Here is a 19,137-nt window from a genome sequence, read left to right as displayed (position 1 = left end):
TCTAACCGCTGTCAATCGGTTTTCTAGTTCTAGAATTCGCCACAAGATGGCGCCACTTCCGTTGGCATTTCGCACTTGGATGGGCCCCAGGCTAACATAAATACTGTGCTTTCAGAATTCGCCAAAAGATGTCGCCACTTCCGTTGGCATTTCGCACTTGGACGGGCCCAGGCCACAAACAAATAAGCACAAACTCGACAGCCAAAATTTACACATCTTCGGATCTACCGGATCTGCCCTGATGATGGACACTGCAACGCTGTCCGAAACGTCGGCCAAAGAAGGAGTTAGCGCAACAAGGCATAACACCCCAAAAACAAACAACAAAAATGCTTTTGGCCGTGAGAATCTAAAAACTTAAAACTCTTCATTCACAATTCATCAAAAATTGGGTGCATTGTTAATCTCTTGATTTTTTATAATTAAACTTTGCACAATTTCATCAGGGAGTAGATTTATTTTGTATGCAGCTTTTCAGCTGACTCTACAGCATATTGGAGATTTGATTGTACTATAGCTTGCCAGATTGTCGTTAGATGTTCCAATAAGAGATGTGTCAAACTTTCAAAAATAAATCAACTAATTTGTTATTTTTTTAATGGTAAGGTTGATTCGATCTTCCCACTTTAGGTTTTTGTCTATAATTATTCCTAAATATTTATTTTTATTGGAAGTTTTCAATGAGTAACAGTTAATTGTGCGGTTAGTTTTGTAATGTTCTTTAACCCGCCCGCGTCTATAATGTTACGATGGTCTATATTGCTCTTGAAATCTTCCATATCTCCGTTTTTAAATGTACATTTAAAAATAAATCAGTTTTTTTGGTATTCCTAAAACACATATATTTTAAGCCATTAAAAATATTTTTTTAATCGTGGCGATTCTCGGTAAAATAATAAAAAAATATGTTTTTATTCATCAACCCAGTTCGACAACAAATGCAACAGATAATTTAAAATTTCTTTTGTATTGTATAATTTTCAGAGTAATTATGTACCACTAATGACACCTATGAAGGTTAGATTATATTGTTTATGAAAGGTTCTCGTCTCTGCTATTTGTTTGTGATTAAATTGTGTCCGCAAAGACGATCCCTGTTTTGCGGCCCTTTTGAATTTGAAGGGTGTCAACAGTCTTTTGTCATATAAAAGGTTGGGTTTGCTTAACCCATTACCTCCATGATTTTATTTTTATTTTTATAAACTTGAATCATCATTATAACCCGATAGTAAAGACTTAAAGGAGAGCCCAAAATCAGTTTTAGAATTTCCCGCCCGCCCACCCTCTCACCGGAGCGTCTAGAAAATTGATGCCTAAACGCAACGCTTGGAGGTAACCCCCCTTAGCAAAATTTACGTCAAGTATGGGTAAAATGCAGTAAACTGTATGATTTATATTAATAATTTAAAATAAATAATTGCCATTGTTTATAATTCAATGAAAATACAATTTAATAATAGAAAACAACAAAAAATTCAATATTAGAAAAAACCTTCTAGAATGAGGAAAACTAACCAAATCTAACCAAATTATTCTCTAAGTGATACCGTCCAAAGCAGTCAAAATAAAGGGCGCGGTTGCAGGCCCGGCATCGATAGACTGCTGGATTTTTTTTACAAATGAAATTCTTGCATTCGACGCACACGATTCCCATCTTCCTTCACACGAGAATCTCCGAATTCGGCATTGACCTGATTTAGAAAAGACAATAAAGGAGTACGAGTAACCTCCACACGGAATGCCTTCTGGGAAGGTTTTCTCTGTCGCCTAGTCATCTGGTTTCCCATATCATTATCGTACTTCCTAAAGAAGCATAGCAACTTCCATCCATTTAAAAGAGTGCTGCTCAGGCAAGATGCAAATAAAGGCCAGTACCACTTCTTTGACCGAATGTTGACCTGATAATTTTGTATACCATTATCATGGAGGTCTACCCCACCAATTCCCAAATTATAATTTCGTGTTGGCACGCTGGGCAACCGATTTTTTTTGCATGCTTCCTTCAAAACTTTGCCTTTTTTGTCTTTCTTCAATTTCTGCCAACTCTGCACTTGACTTACTGGCTCCACTCGATCATAGTTCGTGGCCACTGTTACTTCACGGTTGTCCTAACCAACGGCATACGAGGATTTGGCTTGAGGAAGCAAGACACCAAATCTCGTAGCCAACTTTGATTGGCTTATTCTTAATGTACATCTTGCAATAATGTCGACCGAAATATGACACCATTTGCTCGTCGATGGGAAGTTTGTGTGCAAAAACATCAAATACAAATAAAGATGGAACGTTAGTCATTATCATACCTTAGCCATTCTTTCGGTTATATCTAGATTGTTGTTATCGCAAAAATGTATATAGCGCTTTATAAGCTAGAAATGTGGACGTTGGTTCCATTTTTGATGACGCTTACACCCAAGGTCGGTCAGACGAATAATAATCTGTGGTAGATGGCAATGTATTGTAGCCGGTCAACACAGAAACCAAGAAAACGCTTCAATTTGTATATATCTTACTGGAATTCGGTATTGGTTTTAAATCGAGCGTATTTGATCATCCTCTCAAGAATAAACTGAATCACTTCGTCATCAAAGAATAATGAAAACACTTGAAAAGCATTATAAGACTTAAGCTTTTCGTACATATCTTTATGCACCACATTCAGCGGTTCAGGAACGCAACAGTTTACTTTAATTTTATTTTTTTGGCTGGTGGTGCATTTGAAATAGATATTCGCAAGGTATTACGACTCGCACCAGAGGATGTCGATGGCTGATTCCAGTCAAGTCGTGATTTGCCATCAAATCATCGTCAATCAGCTCTTCGTCCGTCTGTTCATCAACATTCTCTGTTTAAAAATATCCGAAAACTGTAGACTAACTATTATTTTTAATAAAAATCACCTATAAAAACACAACAAAACCGTATTATTTGAAGGCAAGCTAACCAAAAACATATGAAAACACTGTCACAGCTAACCTCCAAACGTTGCGCGCAGGCATCACCTGATTTCAGTGACATCCAGCGGTCATCTTATGCATATAATACTATGTTGAAACAGTGTTGTCGACTATTTCATCCTTTGATAACAATATGTGATTCATACATTTTTTCCGTTTTAATTTTTTTTTTTTTTTCAAAATGGGTCTATTTTCAGGGCTTTAGTAAAAAAAAATATTAAAAACAGAATGATTAATAAAATTTATTAAATTATTTTAATTATTGAAATTTAACATACCAATCTGTAAATGCTGCAAAACAACTAGGTGGGATTTAGCTTTATTCACAGTGAAAAAAAATCATACTTTTCATCTATTTTTTTGATGCCTATAGACATCGTCATGGAGGTAATGGGTTAAAAACGTTCTCTTGCTCAAAAACAACCAAAGGTTTCACCTTTCCTAAAGAACCACAGGAACTAGCCTGTATCCAGAGTATTTACTGTAAAAAGTGCCTAGTCATATCATGCGATAGTGGATATTTATTGTTAAATAAAGTGATTCAGTTTGCTCTCAATAACGGAGTTTAATTACAAGGACCCTAATTTATAACATGGTCCTAGCGATCCGGATTTTGTAATCCAAGCGAGATTACAGAAATTTAAACAAAAACCAGGCGGCCAAAAATATTGAAGAGATCCTTGAGAGATCAAGCTGGAAGTAGCTGGAAGTGTGAGAACCTGGAAACACGTCATCACATCAGACAGATAAGTCCAATCCTTCCACATCCAACTCCTATCACATCTAGAATTCCCAAAATATCTTTATTATTTTATTCAAATAATAATATTAGAAATAATTTGTTACAAGATTTCCGATTTACTGTTTGTCAATATCATAAAAAATTGCAAATCATAACTTCATTTTGTATGACATTTCACAATAACAATATTATTTAAGTGTTTTATGTGCAGATTATATCGAAAATAGTAAACATTGTAAGTATCTTGACATCATTTCTTTCAAATTGGAGTATTAATACGCGAATAATTTACTAGTTTTAGTGAATTATTGTAGTGATCATTTAATTATCGGAAATTTATTGTCGCGATTCATAAGAGGATGGAGAAATTGAAAGGGTTAGTGAACAAGCGCGGAGTTTTAAGCGGAAAATTAACCAGATTCAATGATGCGTTGAATGCTCTTTCAGCTCACGAAATAAAACTAAGATATGGCAGAATTGAATCTATAATTGATGCATTTGAAGTTATTTAGGATGAAATTGAGTAAATATCAGATGTAAATAAAATCGAAAATGCTTCTCAGAGAGAATCATTTGAAAATCAATATTATTCATTAATGGCAACGGCCAAAGGTGGATTAGAATCCGTAGAACAATCAAGGGTAGAAATAAAATTACCTGACCTAAAGTTACAAGAATTCCACGGAGACCAGAAAAATTGGAACACCTTTGTAGAAACTTTTAAGACTTTAGTTCACAATAATAATTCGATTAGCAATGTACAGAAATTTTATTTTTTGCAATCTTGCTTAAAGGGAGGAGCAATTAAAAACATTTCGAATTTAGAGATCTCTGATTCTGGATATTGGAGCATGGGAATTATTACACGAGAGATATTCTAATTTAAGGGCAACTGTACATAAGCATATTCAATTCATATTCCACTCGAAGGAAATGAAGCAGGAAGATGCAGTCGCATTGCGGCGATTGATAGATGGAACTAACGTTAACTTAAAAGCTTTACACATCTTAGGAGTTCAAGTAAATCAATGGGATGCTTTAATTATTTACATAATTTCAAACAAATTAGACGTGATTACTAGAAAACATTGGAAACAAAGCCCTATTGAAGGGAAGTTGCCAACACTGAAAGAATTTTGAAAAAGAACATACCTTCAATAAAAGCACCGGTGCTAAGATTCTCCATAAAAAAGACCATAGTAACAAATTGAATAACCAAGAAGCGCTAGAAATAAAGAAAGCCATAAAAACCAAAAGTTTAATTCTGAATAATCAATTAGATTTGTCAAAAAGCCCAATACTGGGAATATTCCCTGTAAACTGTAAAATTCCCAGTGTCCCTTTATCACCTTACAATTATTAATGCCTATTCTCTATTATTATAATATTAATATACACTAATCGTTTTCTTTTAATATATTGTTGTTTCATTTTGGTTTTACTCACTCACTCTCTCTGTATGTATATATAAAGACACATTTTGTATTATTGATTAGTTTAATTTTGTACCCTGACGATGCTCGAGTGAAGCGAAACCGGTCGGTCTTAAAATTAATGAAAAATCGTGGTTTTAAACAAAAAATATTGTTTTATTTCATTAAAATGTCAAACCACAAAGTGATTGCTTTCTACGAAAATATAAAAAATACTGAAAGAATTCTTGAAATGTTTAGCTTTACGAGCTCAAACTTAAAAACTTATGCAAACTACGTACAAAAAACCGCACAGCCAAATTAAATCACATTTAGGAATTTATAAAAGGGAATCAACTGAGTTATTATCTGTAAAAAAGGGAAAATACACATTCTGCGGTGAGGATCATCCGATCTTTTACTGCAAAAAATTTCTAAAATTAAAAATATTGGAAAGGATAAAAGCCCTGAAAAAGAGCCGAGCATGCTTCAAATGTTTGAAGCCGGGTCATCTTGCACAGGATTGCAGGATCACCTTTAAATGCAAACGATGTGATAGTAATGATCACAATATGTTGCTTCATAAAGAGGGATTCCGTGAAGAATCTCCAAATTTAGGAACTGAGGCAGAAGATGTCTCAGTTAACAATCATTCTGCCGTAGGTAAGGCAGAAAATTTAGTATTCTTGTCTACAGCGATAGTAGGTATCGTGGGTAGTGACAATAATTTATATAAGGCAAGAGTACTAATAGACTCTGGAGCACAATCCAATTTTATGAGAGAGGATTTTGCAAAAAAAAATAATTTAAAATTTAATCACATAAATAAGCCAGTATCAGGCCTATACAATAATGTTACACACATAAGGAAAAGTGTGCCGGTAGACTTAAATTCTTTAAAAACCAACTATAAAAATACAATATCTTGTCTGATATTACAGGAACAACAACAAGTCTGCCGCAAACATCAATACCAGGAAACCAGATTAAGTTGCCTCAAGGATTAGAATTGCCAGACCCTGAAGGTTTTTGGGACATCCTGACCAATGATAGAATGAAGTTGGATACCAGTCCCACACTTCAACGAACACAACTGGGATGGATCGTGTTAGGACCGACCAACGTATATCCCAACCAAAGGCCAGTATCACAATTCTGTAGCTTATCCATAAATAAACTAAGCAATCAAATTGAAAAATTTTGGAATCTTGAAGAAGTCAACCCCATGAAATATCAAAATCATGAGGAGAAAGCTTGCGAGGTTTTCATAGCCCCTCATGCAAGAGAAGAATACGGGAGATTTACAGTAACTTTACCACGCCGTCCTTCTATTGATCAATTAGGAAACTCATTTACAACAGCGGAGAAAATATTCCAAAACTTAGAAAGAAAATTATCTTCAAATAAAGAATTAAAATATTGAAATATGTACAATTTATGCGAGAATACCAAGAACCAGGTCACATGGAGGTATGTGATAAACTAGAAGGAGATCATAACTCCTATTTTTTACCACATCACGCCGTCATTAAGGAATCGAGCTCCACCATTAAGGTGAGGGTTGTTTTTGACGGATCAGCCAAAACTTCCAAAGGAATTTCCCTGAATTACGCCTTGATACGCCTCATTCAAAAGGATTTATATACCCAATTGTTACTTTTCAGAAAACACCAATATGTCATGACAGCTGACATCGAGAAGATGTATCGGCAGATAAACGTGAGTGCAGCTGACCCCAACTTGCAGAAAATAGTCTGGCGCGAATCACCAAAAGATGAGATTCAACATTACAAGCTGAAAACTGTAACGTACGGGTTAAGTCCTTCCTCTTTCCTAGCTACAAGATGCCTACAACAAGTTGGTATGGATAAGCAAATTACTTTTCCTAAAGCTAGTCAAGTCATAAAAAACAATTTTTACATGGATGACTTATTGACCGGAGACGATAATTTGGAATCCTGTAGAAATTTAAAAGGTCAATTAATTGACATATTGCTGTCTGCAGGCATGAGGTTACAAAAATGGATATCAAATATTTTGGATTTGTCATCCGAGTCGGGCCAAGCTGAAATTGCCGGACAGAACAATTTTGAAATAATTCTATCTGACAAACCCAAGAATGAAATAATTCTGGGCTTAATCTGGAATAATGAGTTAGATTATTTTTCTTATGTTATAACAAAACCATCAAAGCATAGTGAAAATAAACGCCAAATATTGTCAAGCATAGCATCAACATTTGACCCATTGGGGTTACTTGGACCAGTTATTGTTGTGGCAAAATTAATAATGCAAAAGTTATGGCAATCCAAGGCTTCCTGGGATGAAGTAGGCATTACCAAATGAAATACTGATGCCATGGAGAAGTTATATAAATGAATTAAACCAATTGAATGTATTGAAGATTGAAAGGAAAATTGTATGCAAGCACGCTAGTAATATTAAATTACATGGATTTTGTGATTCCTCTGAAAACGCTTATGGAGCCTGCATTTATATCACATCAATGGATCACAATGGCAAGCGACATTCTCATTTAATAACATCCAAATCCAGAGTAGCGCCATTAAAATGCATATCATTACCCAATCTGGAACTATGTAGCGCTGTATTACTAGCAAAACTAATAAAAAATGTCAAACAAGCATTAGGTATGATGGCAGTAGACACATATTATTGGAGTGATTCCACTATAGCTTTATGTTGGATAAAAGGTCAACCAGCACGTTGGAACACATTCGTAGCGAATCGAGTCGCTGAAATTCAAGAACTTAGTGACCCAGAACAATGGCGTCATGTGCCATTCTCTGACAACGCAGCAGATATATTATCAAGAGGAGCTACTGCTGATCAACTAGTGAATTCCTCAATATGGTGGCATGGGCCAGAGTGGTTGACTAGAGAAAACAACACTTGGCCGCTATCGAAAATATCTTGTTCAAACCCTCCGGAAATTAAGGGAAAAAATGTTTTTATTGTAACCAATCCGGAAGAATGAGACATCTTTAACACGTAATACCCGGAGGTTGAAAATCAAACACATAGGGCGGTGGTGGGTCCAGATTGACCCGGCTGAAATGATGAAATTAAAAGGCTTTTTTATGCATTTTTCGTTCATATCCTTACTTTTATATGATATTATGTAGTTCCTCATTAACTCATTACATATCCCTTGTGTTTCTTGTATGAAGATGGAAGTTTTAGAAATTACTATTCCGTAAATTTTGCGGTTCGTCGATATACAGCGGCGCGGACATCCCGCGCAACAGCTAATCAACGACTGAATCATAAATGAACCTACACCTAGATCGTCATCTTCGTGCTTTTAGTACTGAACATATTTCGTCCGACGGATTTTTTTGGAACTAAGAGAAAAAGAAAGAGAAGGGCGAGAAGGGCATGAGAAGGGAATAGTTGTCACGACGTCACAAACCATCGACCAAAGATAGAGGAAAGTAAAAAAAAAAAAACGGTACTACCATAGACAATATAAATACGGTCCCAATTTATTAGCCTAAAATATTATTTAAAAATGAAAAACTCGTAATTGCATGAATTATTTTATTACTCAAACACAGATAACACAAAAAAGGGACATACAAGCTTGTGTAAACACAAAACACATTTTAAATGAGATTAAAATTACCTACCCTGATGTATGGAAGTGAGGCATGGAACTGGCAAAGAAAGGATGAAAGTAGATTGAATGCTGTTGAAATGAGATCCCTGAGGCGTATGTGTGGTAAAACCATGTATGATCGTGTGAGGAATGTGGATATCCGCAAAGAGTGCAAGGCTGATGTAAGCGTAATGAGTAAGATCAAGAAAGGGACGCTTAGATGGTTTGGGCATGTAGAGCGAATGAGCGAAGAAAGGAGTGTAAGGAGAATATACGATGCAATTGTGAATGGTAGCAGAAGTCGGGGGCGCCCGAGGAAGACATGGCACGACCAAGTGAATCAGATACTTGAGTCGGGCCATGTCAAGAGTCAGAACAATAGAAGAGTATGTATGAGACGATGCATGAATGTGAATGAGGCAAGGAGTGTGTGCCAAGACCGAGTTGTTTGGCGGTCCGTCCTCTCTGCCTACCCCTGCGGGGAAACGGCGTGATGGTTAGTTAGTTAGTTAGTTAGTTAAAATGTTAACACACCAAAACAGAATATTAGAATATTATTTCATTTAGAGAAAAATAAAACAGTTGTATATAGAAGCGTATGAAGGTATACGCTTCTACGTCCATTTTGGCAGCAATGAGCCCGCTGCTGGGTTCAGGGAAGAAATCTGAAATAAATAAACATCACATTACTCAAACAAAACATAGAATATTATATCTGTAATTCAGTTGAGGCCCCTAGAAACAAAGACGGAAGTGTCCACTTTGTTAAATTGTTGGCAATCTAAAAAAAACGTTTAATCAGTCCGTTATTCATCAATATGCAAGAAAATTTTAATAATATGATAGTAAACCGGTTTAAGAATACTATTTTAAATCATCTATGTATCTAAATGCCCCAGTTTCTTTAAAAAATGAATTTTTTTGATGGACACTTCCGTTTTTGTTTCAATCATTTTGACCATTTTGGACACTTGCTGTTTTGTTTCACAAACAGTTGGAAACTGCCGGTTTTGATGTAAATAACAATTTCAAAGATGTTGCAGTCAATGTAAGAAAACAATATTTTTAGGAAGATTTTTTTTTATTGAAAAAGTTGCAGTTGAGTTCCTCTTGAAGATATTATTGAAAGTTGATAGGTCACTTCTATCTTAGAAATTTTCATAAATTCTGGATAACAGAAAATAGATTTAAAAAAGGTAAAATAGATTTAATTAAAGGTAAAAATAGATTTAAAGAAAAGTTAACTAAATTATAAAATAATACAAAAATTAACTAAATCATTAATAAGTCTGACACGATTTCTGCCGATTCCTCATTACATTCTATGTGAACATAATCATCTTCTTCTTCTTGAGGTACAAGAGAAGTAGTTGGACATAATTTCGAGTAGAAATTCAATTCGGGAATATTTCTCCAGTCACCGCCAAAGTGGATATTTAGCAGTTTTGCAACATCTCGTAATTTTAAAGGATTAACCGAAATTTGATTAGCCTCAATTAAACTGGGATTTATCATATTTGCAGGTAAACACGTTGGAGAATATCTGTGAATAATATTAAAACGATTAGTTACTATTATTTAGTAGACATCTCCCCTTACTTGATTAATTGTGAAAAAAAATTGTGAACAAATTCAGATAAATCTAAAAATGTCATATTTTGACATTTGCCTACAACATGATGACGGTTTACCTTTTTTTCTTGGCGATGTTTGCCTTCCATTTATGCGGTTGTTTGACACGTTTTCTCACTGATTCCGGTGGCAATATATCGGGGAAAGTTTCCATTCTTGGAATATTTGACGTCCACTAACAATAAATGGTTATTTCCACAAAAAATAACAACTTTTCACTACACGATTCACTCACGCTTCCGCATGAGTTTGTATGAATTCAAGTACGGCCGCCATTATGAATAAAGGCTCCTGATTGGCTATTTGAAAAACTGCCGCTTTTGTTTCGGAAGGAGGTGGACACTGCCGTATTTGTTACAACAACAAAACTTTAAAGCCAAAATACTATGGTTTAATGACAATTATATTAAAATCAGATATATTCTCGAGATAGAATGAACCTTTCTCTATAAAACTGCATATTCAACTCATTTTTGACGTTTGGTGGACACTTCCGTCTTTGTTTCTAGGGGCCTCAGTTGCTGGCTTTGAAGAAATAATAATTTTATTGAATGAATATCTTTATCATAATAACGACTCAAATCAACGTCTATTCTTTCATTCTATCTCTCTAATAATAAATAAAGTTAATGATAAGTTACATTAGAAACATTAAACAAACAGAGGGAGATTCGCACCTGCATTTTGGTTAACATCCCGGGTCCCTTGTGCACCAGGTAAATCCCGATATATTCCGATATCTGGAAGATTAAGGGTCGGCAAAGCATCTTTTTTCAACGAGCCACGTCGTTTTTAATTCTTTTGCAAAATGCGAACTACAAACATGTGCATAATTTGCCAAAATCGGGTAATAAATATAATCTATTCTGCCAATTCTCCACGCACATTCCCGAAACAGACTCTCGTTATTGTCGTGTCGCACTGAAACAACATCCTCACAGCTTTCGACACTACAGCAAAATTAGCGAGGCATTTTAACAAATCTACTTTCACTTTTCACAAATATTTACGTCGGCGAAGAACCATGAATATAACCATAAACATGTGGTGTTTTGACTTTTGACTTTTGTTACCACAGATATCCCATTTTATACAACTCAGTTCTTCTATGGCGTTCAAAGTGTTCCTATTGGATATTGGCATTTTAAATATTGCTATGACGTCACCAAACCGCCACCATTCTAGGACCAAAATTTAGGTCGGAGTCGACCCCCCCTGGACTGAATCGACGACGGCCCTGACACGGCCGAGCAGGTGCCGGGTGACGGTCAGGGGAATGAGGAGGACAGTGCGGGAGAGGGGGACAGGAAGCGTTCGTCAGCGGAAACAAACATTTTTATTTCTATAATTATTAAAATTTTCGATGGTGTGCATTTACAAGAATATCGTGTATTATTTAAAATACCAGAAATAAATCACTTATTTGATAACTTCCTTGTGGCTGTACCTCTAATAGAAAGATGTGTAAAGAGAAAATAAATTCAATTTAAAGCCATATTAAACGATGATTGCTTACGCAAATATTAGAAAATATTATATAATGGCATTAAAATTCAAGTTGAGTATTTACTTTCCTCACACATTTATTTGTCACCATTAAAACCATTGAATGACACACATTAAAAAATACTAAAACTTTTATTTTTCAACAAAACAAATTTAAATTAACAATTTTCATTTAAAAAAACGGAATAAAAGCAATATTCTAAATACGAAAATACAAAAATGATTCGACGATTAATAAAATTTATATACATACACAAAACACCAAATGGATTTATTATTACAAATTCAGCAGCAAAATAATTATATAGCACTACCAATTATAAAATTTTTAACAGTTTTTTATTAGTTATTAGATATTAAAAATGCTAAAATTCACAAAAATAATTCATCGATATATTATATCATTCAATAAATGTCATCGAAACGTATATTGCTAAAAATATAGCGGAAGCTATAATTTTAGCAAAATACGTTTTTTTAGCTCTAGATAAAGCGGAGGGGAAAAAATGCTGCCGGAATAAATCCTCGGTGGTTCAAAGTTCGCTTAATTCTAACTTTCGGCCGCGATTTCTTCCTGAAGCCAAAAGAACTCTTTTTTTTTATATAAAAAATTTTTATTCAAGAAATACAACAAAAGAGCCAGGACATGGAAATGTGCAAAAAGTCGACTGTCCTCATAGTCTGATTGAAAGACATCTACGACACATATTTTGTCCGTTATCACTGCTGAGATCGCTGATGAAAACGAAGTCCAAATATTTCAATTTTGAATTCATTCAATTAAAAGTTTCTAATGTTTTGTTTTTTTTAGTCACATAAAAAACAGTAAATATTATTTTGTTTTGTTTTGTTTATTTAGAAAAACCAACAGATTTTTTACATCTTTAAATAATAAACTTATAAAAAATACAAATAATATCTAATGATAGGTTTTCACTCAAAAAAATAATTTTAATAACAAACTAAGGGTCCAGTACCCGTGGGCAAAAGATATTTACAGAAAATACAAAATACTAAATAAAGTAAACATAACATCGGATATAAGAACACAAGTAAATTACAATATAACAATTTTATCCTCACACAACACCAATAATCACCAATATATGTATATTCCTACAACTAAACTGAACAGATGTTTATAAAATGAGTCACTTGTAACTGGACAGGGTTCATATCAACAACATGATAACTTGCAGTATGTTATTAATTATTATTTAATAATAGCTAAGGTATATTTTTTAAATGTTCCTAAACTACACGAAAATATGTCAATATAATTAAAATTCTTATTGTATAGGGTACAAGCTCTGAAAATAAAAGCGTTTTGTCTGAGATTAGTAGAGCATTTTTGAAGATGAAAAAGTGACTTATCTCTAGTTCTAAAGCTAGGGACTCTAAAATTAATCTCAGACAAAAGGGGCGAACAATCAATAAGGCCACTGATAATTTTATAGAGAAATATTACATCTGCGGAGTCTCTTCTAGTTTTTAAAGGTATTAGTCCATAATATTCCATCGAGCTGTTAATCCCGTGGTTACCAATATTCATCTTAAAATTTAAATGATTGACAATTTTTTTTTGGATGGCTTCAATGCGCTTTACATAAATGTTATATTGAGGATTCCATATCTGAGAAGCAAATTCAAGATGACTACGAAGATAAGAAAAATTCAATATTTTAAGTGTTTGAATATTATTGAATTATTTTCCAATACTGTAAGAAAGGTTTTTGGTGGTACGCCTGCTTTTTGAATGTGTAAGAGCGAGATGACAGATAGATGTATAAAAGATGACGGATGCATCTGCTCGCTCTTTTTACCCAACCGACAGCTCAGAAGATAGACGAAGTCAATCCGTACTTAATTGTTAATAAAACATTATATTTGAACACGCGTTCTAATTATTGGAAACCACCAAGTCTGTAAATAACAGTGGCGCAGCCTACGGAAATCGTAAATAACATCGATTAAAAGAATCAACGCGCGAGATTTCGCACGAAAAATATACGCGATATTGTCGAAAAAGTTCGGATTGCAACATATTGTTCGGGTCGGTAAGAAAAGGCCGGACCGAAATTATTCTTCACTGAAAGGAGTGAAGAAGAAGAAGCCACTGGAGCCAGCCAGCTTCTCGGAAGGGGGAAGCGCGGAAGGATCCAGGGCGTCAAGCGGCAGCATCTCCAAGGGTCAAAGGATCGGAGGGGTCCGGGCCACAAGACCACAAGTCCAGCTTACCTCGGCTTGCTCCAAAACTCTTGGTTTTGTAATTAGAACTTGCAAACAATTCAATAACAAAGAAGCAATGACCTCCATGTTCAACGGAGTGGTCAGAAGCAAGCTGGAATACGCCAGTACTGTCTGGATACCTTATCAACTTAAATACATAAATATGATTGAACAAATTCAAAAAAAATTCCTAAGGTATGTTTACATGCGATCATACGGAATATATCCGAAATTCATGCATCACGTGGAACTGCTAAAGGAGACAAATTACCAAAGCCTGGAGACTAGGCGTAATGCCGGACTCATGGTATTTGAATTAAAGTTACTAAAATACCTTATCGATTGCCCATATCTCCTGTCATGCTGTGGATTATTCGTTCCTGATAAATACTGTCGAAATCGTAGCCACGACCTATTCTGTATACCGCAGGGTCGGACAGATGTCATTGCCCGACATAGCATGACAAGAGGTATGACCTTACTAAATGCCCTACCAGCGGATATAGATGTGTTTAATATCACTATACCATGTTTTAAAAAATATATGTACATGTATTGTTAGTTTTAATAAAATTGTACCATAATTGGACTTACCTGTCTGTCGTACAATAATAAAAAAAAAAAAAAATAAAAAAAAAATAAAAAAAAAAATAAAAAATGGGTGTGTCAAGCCTACGCAAGACAGAAGTGAAACTTCTAATATTCTTCTCTCTCTCTCTTTTCATTTCATTCTCTCTTTTTTTCTGTCTATTGACATATTTATAAGTAGCATGTGATAAAAAAAATTAAAAGTTATAAAAAAAGAAAAAAAAAATTAGTTAAAGCGGGGATCGAACCTCGGTTCTTCACGACCACAGTCGTGCGCTCTGCCTCTAGACCGCGAAGCTGAGTTCGGAGAGTGACCTAAACTAGGTATATAATATTAGCTAGGCTCCTATAGCGAAATGATCCCGTTTTTTCGTCACGGTCATGAGTCGGTTTTACTCCGGTCCTCGAAATTGCATGACGCGCGTAAAGAAGTTTCACTTCAAAAAATTCCTGCAAAGTTATGGATGTAATTACGATCTTTTTCAAGCGCGTATGTAATGATTATTGAAGTGAAACTTCTTTAGCCGCGTCATGCAATTTCGAGAACCGGAGTAAAACCAACTCATGACCGAAACGAAAATGCGGGACCGATTAAAGTTCATTTGATCTAGTGAAAGTTTTGAAGTAAGATATAAATGTTTTTTAGGTAATCTCGACAACTGGCGTTGGTGGTGTAATGGTCAGCGTAGTTGCATTCCAAGCAGTTGATCCGAGTTCGATTCTCGGCCATCGCATATTAATTTTTTTTTTTGGTTGAATGTTAATTTTATAACTCATTGTTTGTAGTCATTGTTCTTTGAAATTTTTAAATTTTTAATCCATTGTAATTTTAAACATTATTTATTTTTCATATTATTTTTTTCGTCATTTAAATTATATTTTGTACTGGGGTGACATCTATCGGCAGAATATTTTTTAATTTTAAATTATATAGTTTATGGGGGTGACATCTATCGGCAGAATATAAATATATATTTTTTAATCTATTTAATTATATTGATTACGGGGGTGACATCTATCGGCAGAATCTTTTAATGTTTTTTGTTTTTAACGCCTTTTTTTTTTTCAATGGTTGACCATAATATCAATCCACTAAGTAATATTTTAGGCCTGTAGCATACTTGAAAAGTTAAAGAATGATATAAGATTGTTTATGATGTTAACGATAAAAAAATAAAAAAAACATAAAATTACCATAAAAAATGGGCCAACGGCACGCGGTGTTCCCAAGCGGTCACCCATCCAAGTACTGACCGCGCCCAATGTTGCTTAACTTTGGTGATCGGACGAGAACCGATGTGTTCAACATGGTATGGTCGTTGGCAAACGCTAAACAATATTAATTTCTATTCTACCTGCCAATAAATATATGAAAATTAGTATAAAAAAGCCCTAATAATACTGAAAACATTAGCAAGGTGTGTGCGACGTTGATAAAAATAATCATTACATACGCGCTTGAAAAAGATCGTAATTACATCCATAATTTTGAAGGAATTTTTTTTTTCAATGGTTGACCATAATATCAATCCACTAAGTAATATTTTAGGCCTGTAGCATACTTGAAAAGTTAAAGAATTTTATGATATTATTAATGATAGTAAAGATAAAAAAATAAAAAAAAACATGAAATTACCATAAAAAATGGGCCAACGGCACGCGGTGTTCCCAAGCGGTCACCCATCCAAGTACTGACCGCGCCCAATGTTGCTTAACTTCGGTGATCGGACGAGAACCGGTGTGTTCAACATGGTATGGTCGTTGGCAAACGCTAAACAATATTAATTTCTACTCTACCTGCCAATAAATATATGAAAATTAGTATAAAAAAGCCCTAATAATACTGAAAACATTAGCAAGGTGTATGCGACGTTGATAAAAATAATCATTACATACGCGCTTGAAAAAGATCGTAATTACATCCATAACTTTGCAGGAATTTTTTGAAGTGAAACTTCTTTACGCGCGTCATGCAATTTCGAGGACCGGAGTAAAACCGACTCATGACCGTGACGAAAAAACGGGATCATTTCGCTATAGGAGCCTAGCTAATATTATATACCTAGTTTAGGTCACTCTCCGAACTCAGCTTCGCGGTCTAGAGGCAGAGCGCACGACTGTGGTCGTGAAGAACCGAGGTTCGATCCCCGCTTTAACTAATTTTTTTTTTCTTTTTTTATAACTTTTAATTTTTTTTATCACATGCTACTTATAAATATGTCAATAGACAGAAAAAAAGAGAGAATGAAATGAAAAGAGAGAGAGAGAAGAATATTAGAAGTTTCACTTCTGTCTTGCGTAGGCTTGACACACCCATTTTTTTTTTATCAACGTCGCATACACCTTGCTAATGTTTTCAGTATTATTAGGGCTTTTTTATACTAATTTTCATATATTTATTGGCAGGTAGAGTAGAAATTAATATTGTTTAGCGTTTGCCAACGACCATACCATGTTGAACACACCGGTTCTCGTCCGATCACCGAAGTTAAGCAACATTGGGCGCGGTCAGTACTTGGATGGGTGACCGCTTGGGAACACCGCGTGCCGTTGGCCCATTTTTTATGGTAATTTCATGTTTTTTTTTATTTTTTTATCTTTACTATCATTAATAATATCATAAAATTCTTTAACTTTTCAAGTATGCTACAGGCCTAAAATATTACTTAGTGGATTGATATTATGGTCAACCATTGAAAAAAAAAATTCCTTCAAAATTATGGATGTAATTACGATCTTTTTCAAGCGCGTATGTAATGATTATTTTTATCAACGTCGCACACACCTTGCTAATGTTTTCAGTATTATTAGGGCTTTTTTATACTAATTTTCATATATTTATTGGCAGGTAGAATAGAAATTAATATTGTTTAGCGTTTGCCAACGACCATACCATGTTGAACACATCGGTTCTCGTCCGATCACCAAAGTTAAGCAACATTGGGCGCGGTCAGTACTTGGATGGGTGACCGCTTGGGAACACCGCGTGCCGTTGGCCCATTTTTTATGGTAATTTTATGTTTTTTTTATTTTTTTATCGTTAACATCATAAACAATCTTATATCATTCTTTAACTTTTCAAGTATGCTACAGGCCTAAAATATTACTTAGTGGATTGATATTATGGTCAACCATTGAAAAAAAAAAAGGCGTTAAAAACAAAAAACATTAAAAGATTCTGCCGATAGATGTCACCCCCGTAATCAATATAATTAAATAGATTAAAAAATATATATTTATATTCTGCCGATAGATGTCACCCCCATAAACTATATAATTTAAAATTAAAAAATATTCTGCCGATAGATGTCACCCCAGTACAAAATATAATTTAAATGACGAAAAAAATAATATGAAAAATAAATAATGTTTAAAATTACAATGGATTAAAAATTTAAAAATTTCAAAGAACAATGACTACAAACAATGAGTTATAAAATTAACATTCAACCAAAAAAAAAAATTAATATGCGATGGCCGAGAATCGAACTCGGATCAACTGCTTGGAATGCAACTACGCTGACCATTACACCACCAACGCCAGTTGTCGAGATTACCTAAAAAACATTTATATCTTACTTCAAAACTTTCACTAGATCAAATGAACTTTAATCGGTCCCGCATTTTCGTTTCGGTCATGAGTTGGTTTTACTCCGGTTCTCGAAATTGCATGACGCGGCTAAAGAAGTTTCACTTCAAAAAAAAAGAGTGGTCTGGGGCAGCCATCAGCAGCACCGAGGGTCAAGGATCGGTGTTACCAGGTCTTAGGAGCGGTCTGGGAAGAGCCATCAGCCAACAAAGGGTCAAGGAGCGGTTTTCTGAGAGGGTCCAAGGAGCAGATTGGAGAGCGGAGAAATCTCGTTGGGAAGTTTTTTTCTGTTTTCTTTTCTTGTCTTGTGAATACCTTCTGGGCAGAGGAAGCATGGAGTCAGGATTGGGGTCCTTCAGTTTGCGTGACGGTAACTGGGAGAACTTCAAGGTCCGTCTCGAGCAGTACCTCCTTGTGAATGATGAAAAGTACGCATCGGATGTTAAAAAATGAGCTATTTTCCTAAATGCTTTGCAAGATGGTTGTTTTTCTCTACTGGTAAATTTGTGCAATCCAAAAAAAGTAACAGAGGTTGATTTAGAAGATTTGATATCTAAGCTCAATGAATATTGTTGTACGATAAAATGTTTTTTTGAAGAAAGATCACAGTTCTATTCAGCTAAACAAAGGAATGACGAATCAGTTCACGATTTTGCTGTTCGTTTAAAATCTCTTTCTAGCAATTGTAAATTCGGGAATAGTTTATCAGATAAATTAAGAGATTTCTTTGTATTAGGTTGTAAACCCGGTAAGATTAGAGAAAAATTATTTCTCGATAGTGAGTCATATACTTTCGAAAAATGTGTGCAAGTAGCAGAGTGTATTGAACTTGTAGCTTCAACTCAATCTCAATCAGCTGATAA

The 19,137-nt window shown here is 34.7% G+C and overlaps 4 non-coding genes across 4 annotated transcripts; 2 read left to right on the top strand and 2 right to left on the bottom strand.

Moving 5' to 3' along the window:
- Positions 1–15,890: 15,890 nt before the first annotated feature.
- LOC149413951 (5S ribosomal RNA) lies at positions 15,891–16,009 on the bottom strand. The gene has a single exon (XR_016304169.1). It is a non-coding gene; the product is annotated as a 5S ribosomal RNA (ribosomal RNA).
- A 323-nt stretch (positions 16,010–16,332) lies between these two features.
- On the bottom strand, positions 16,333–16,451 carry LOC149413950 (5S ribosomal RNA). Its single transcript, XR_016304171.1, has one exon. It is a non-coding gene; the product is annotated as a 5S ribosomal RNA (ribosomal RNA).
- Positions 16,452–17,122: 671 nt separating this feature from the next.
- Positions 17,123–17,241, top strand: LOC149413949 (5S ribosomal RNA). The gene has a single exon (XR_016304164.1). It is a non-coding gene; the product is annotated as a 5S ribosomal RNA (ribosomal RNA).
- Positions 17,242–17,564: 323 nt separating this feature from the next.
- On the top strand, positions 17,565–17,683 carry LOC149413948 (5S ribosomal RNA). The gene has a single exon (XR_016304168.1). It is a non-coding gene; the product is annotated as a 5S ribosomal RNA (ribosomal RNA).
- The last annotated feature ends 1,454 nt before the right edge of the window (positions 17,684–19,137 follow it).

This window comes from Hesperophylax consimilis, chromosome 20 (genome assembly GCF_061612785.1).
Source record: "Hesperophylax consimilis isolate HC1 chromosome 20, BYU_Hcon_1.0, whole genome shotgun sequence".
Taxonomy (NCBI): domain Eukaryota; kingdom Metazoa; phylum Arthropoda; class Insecta; order Trichoptera; family Limnephilidae; genus Hesperophylax; species Hesperophylax consimilis.
The sequence above is the reverse complement of the archived record's forward strand: the minus strand, read 5'-3'. Positions and strand labels throughout refer to the sequence as shown.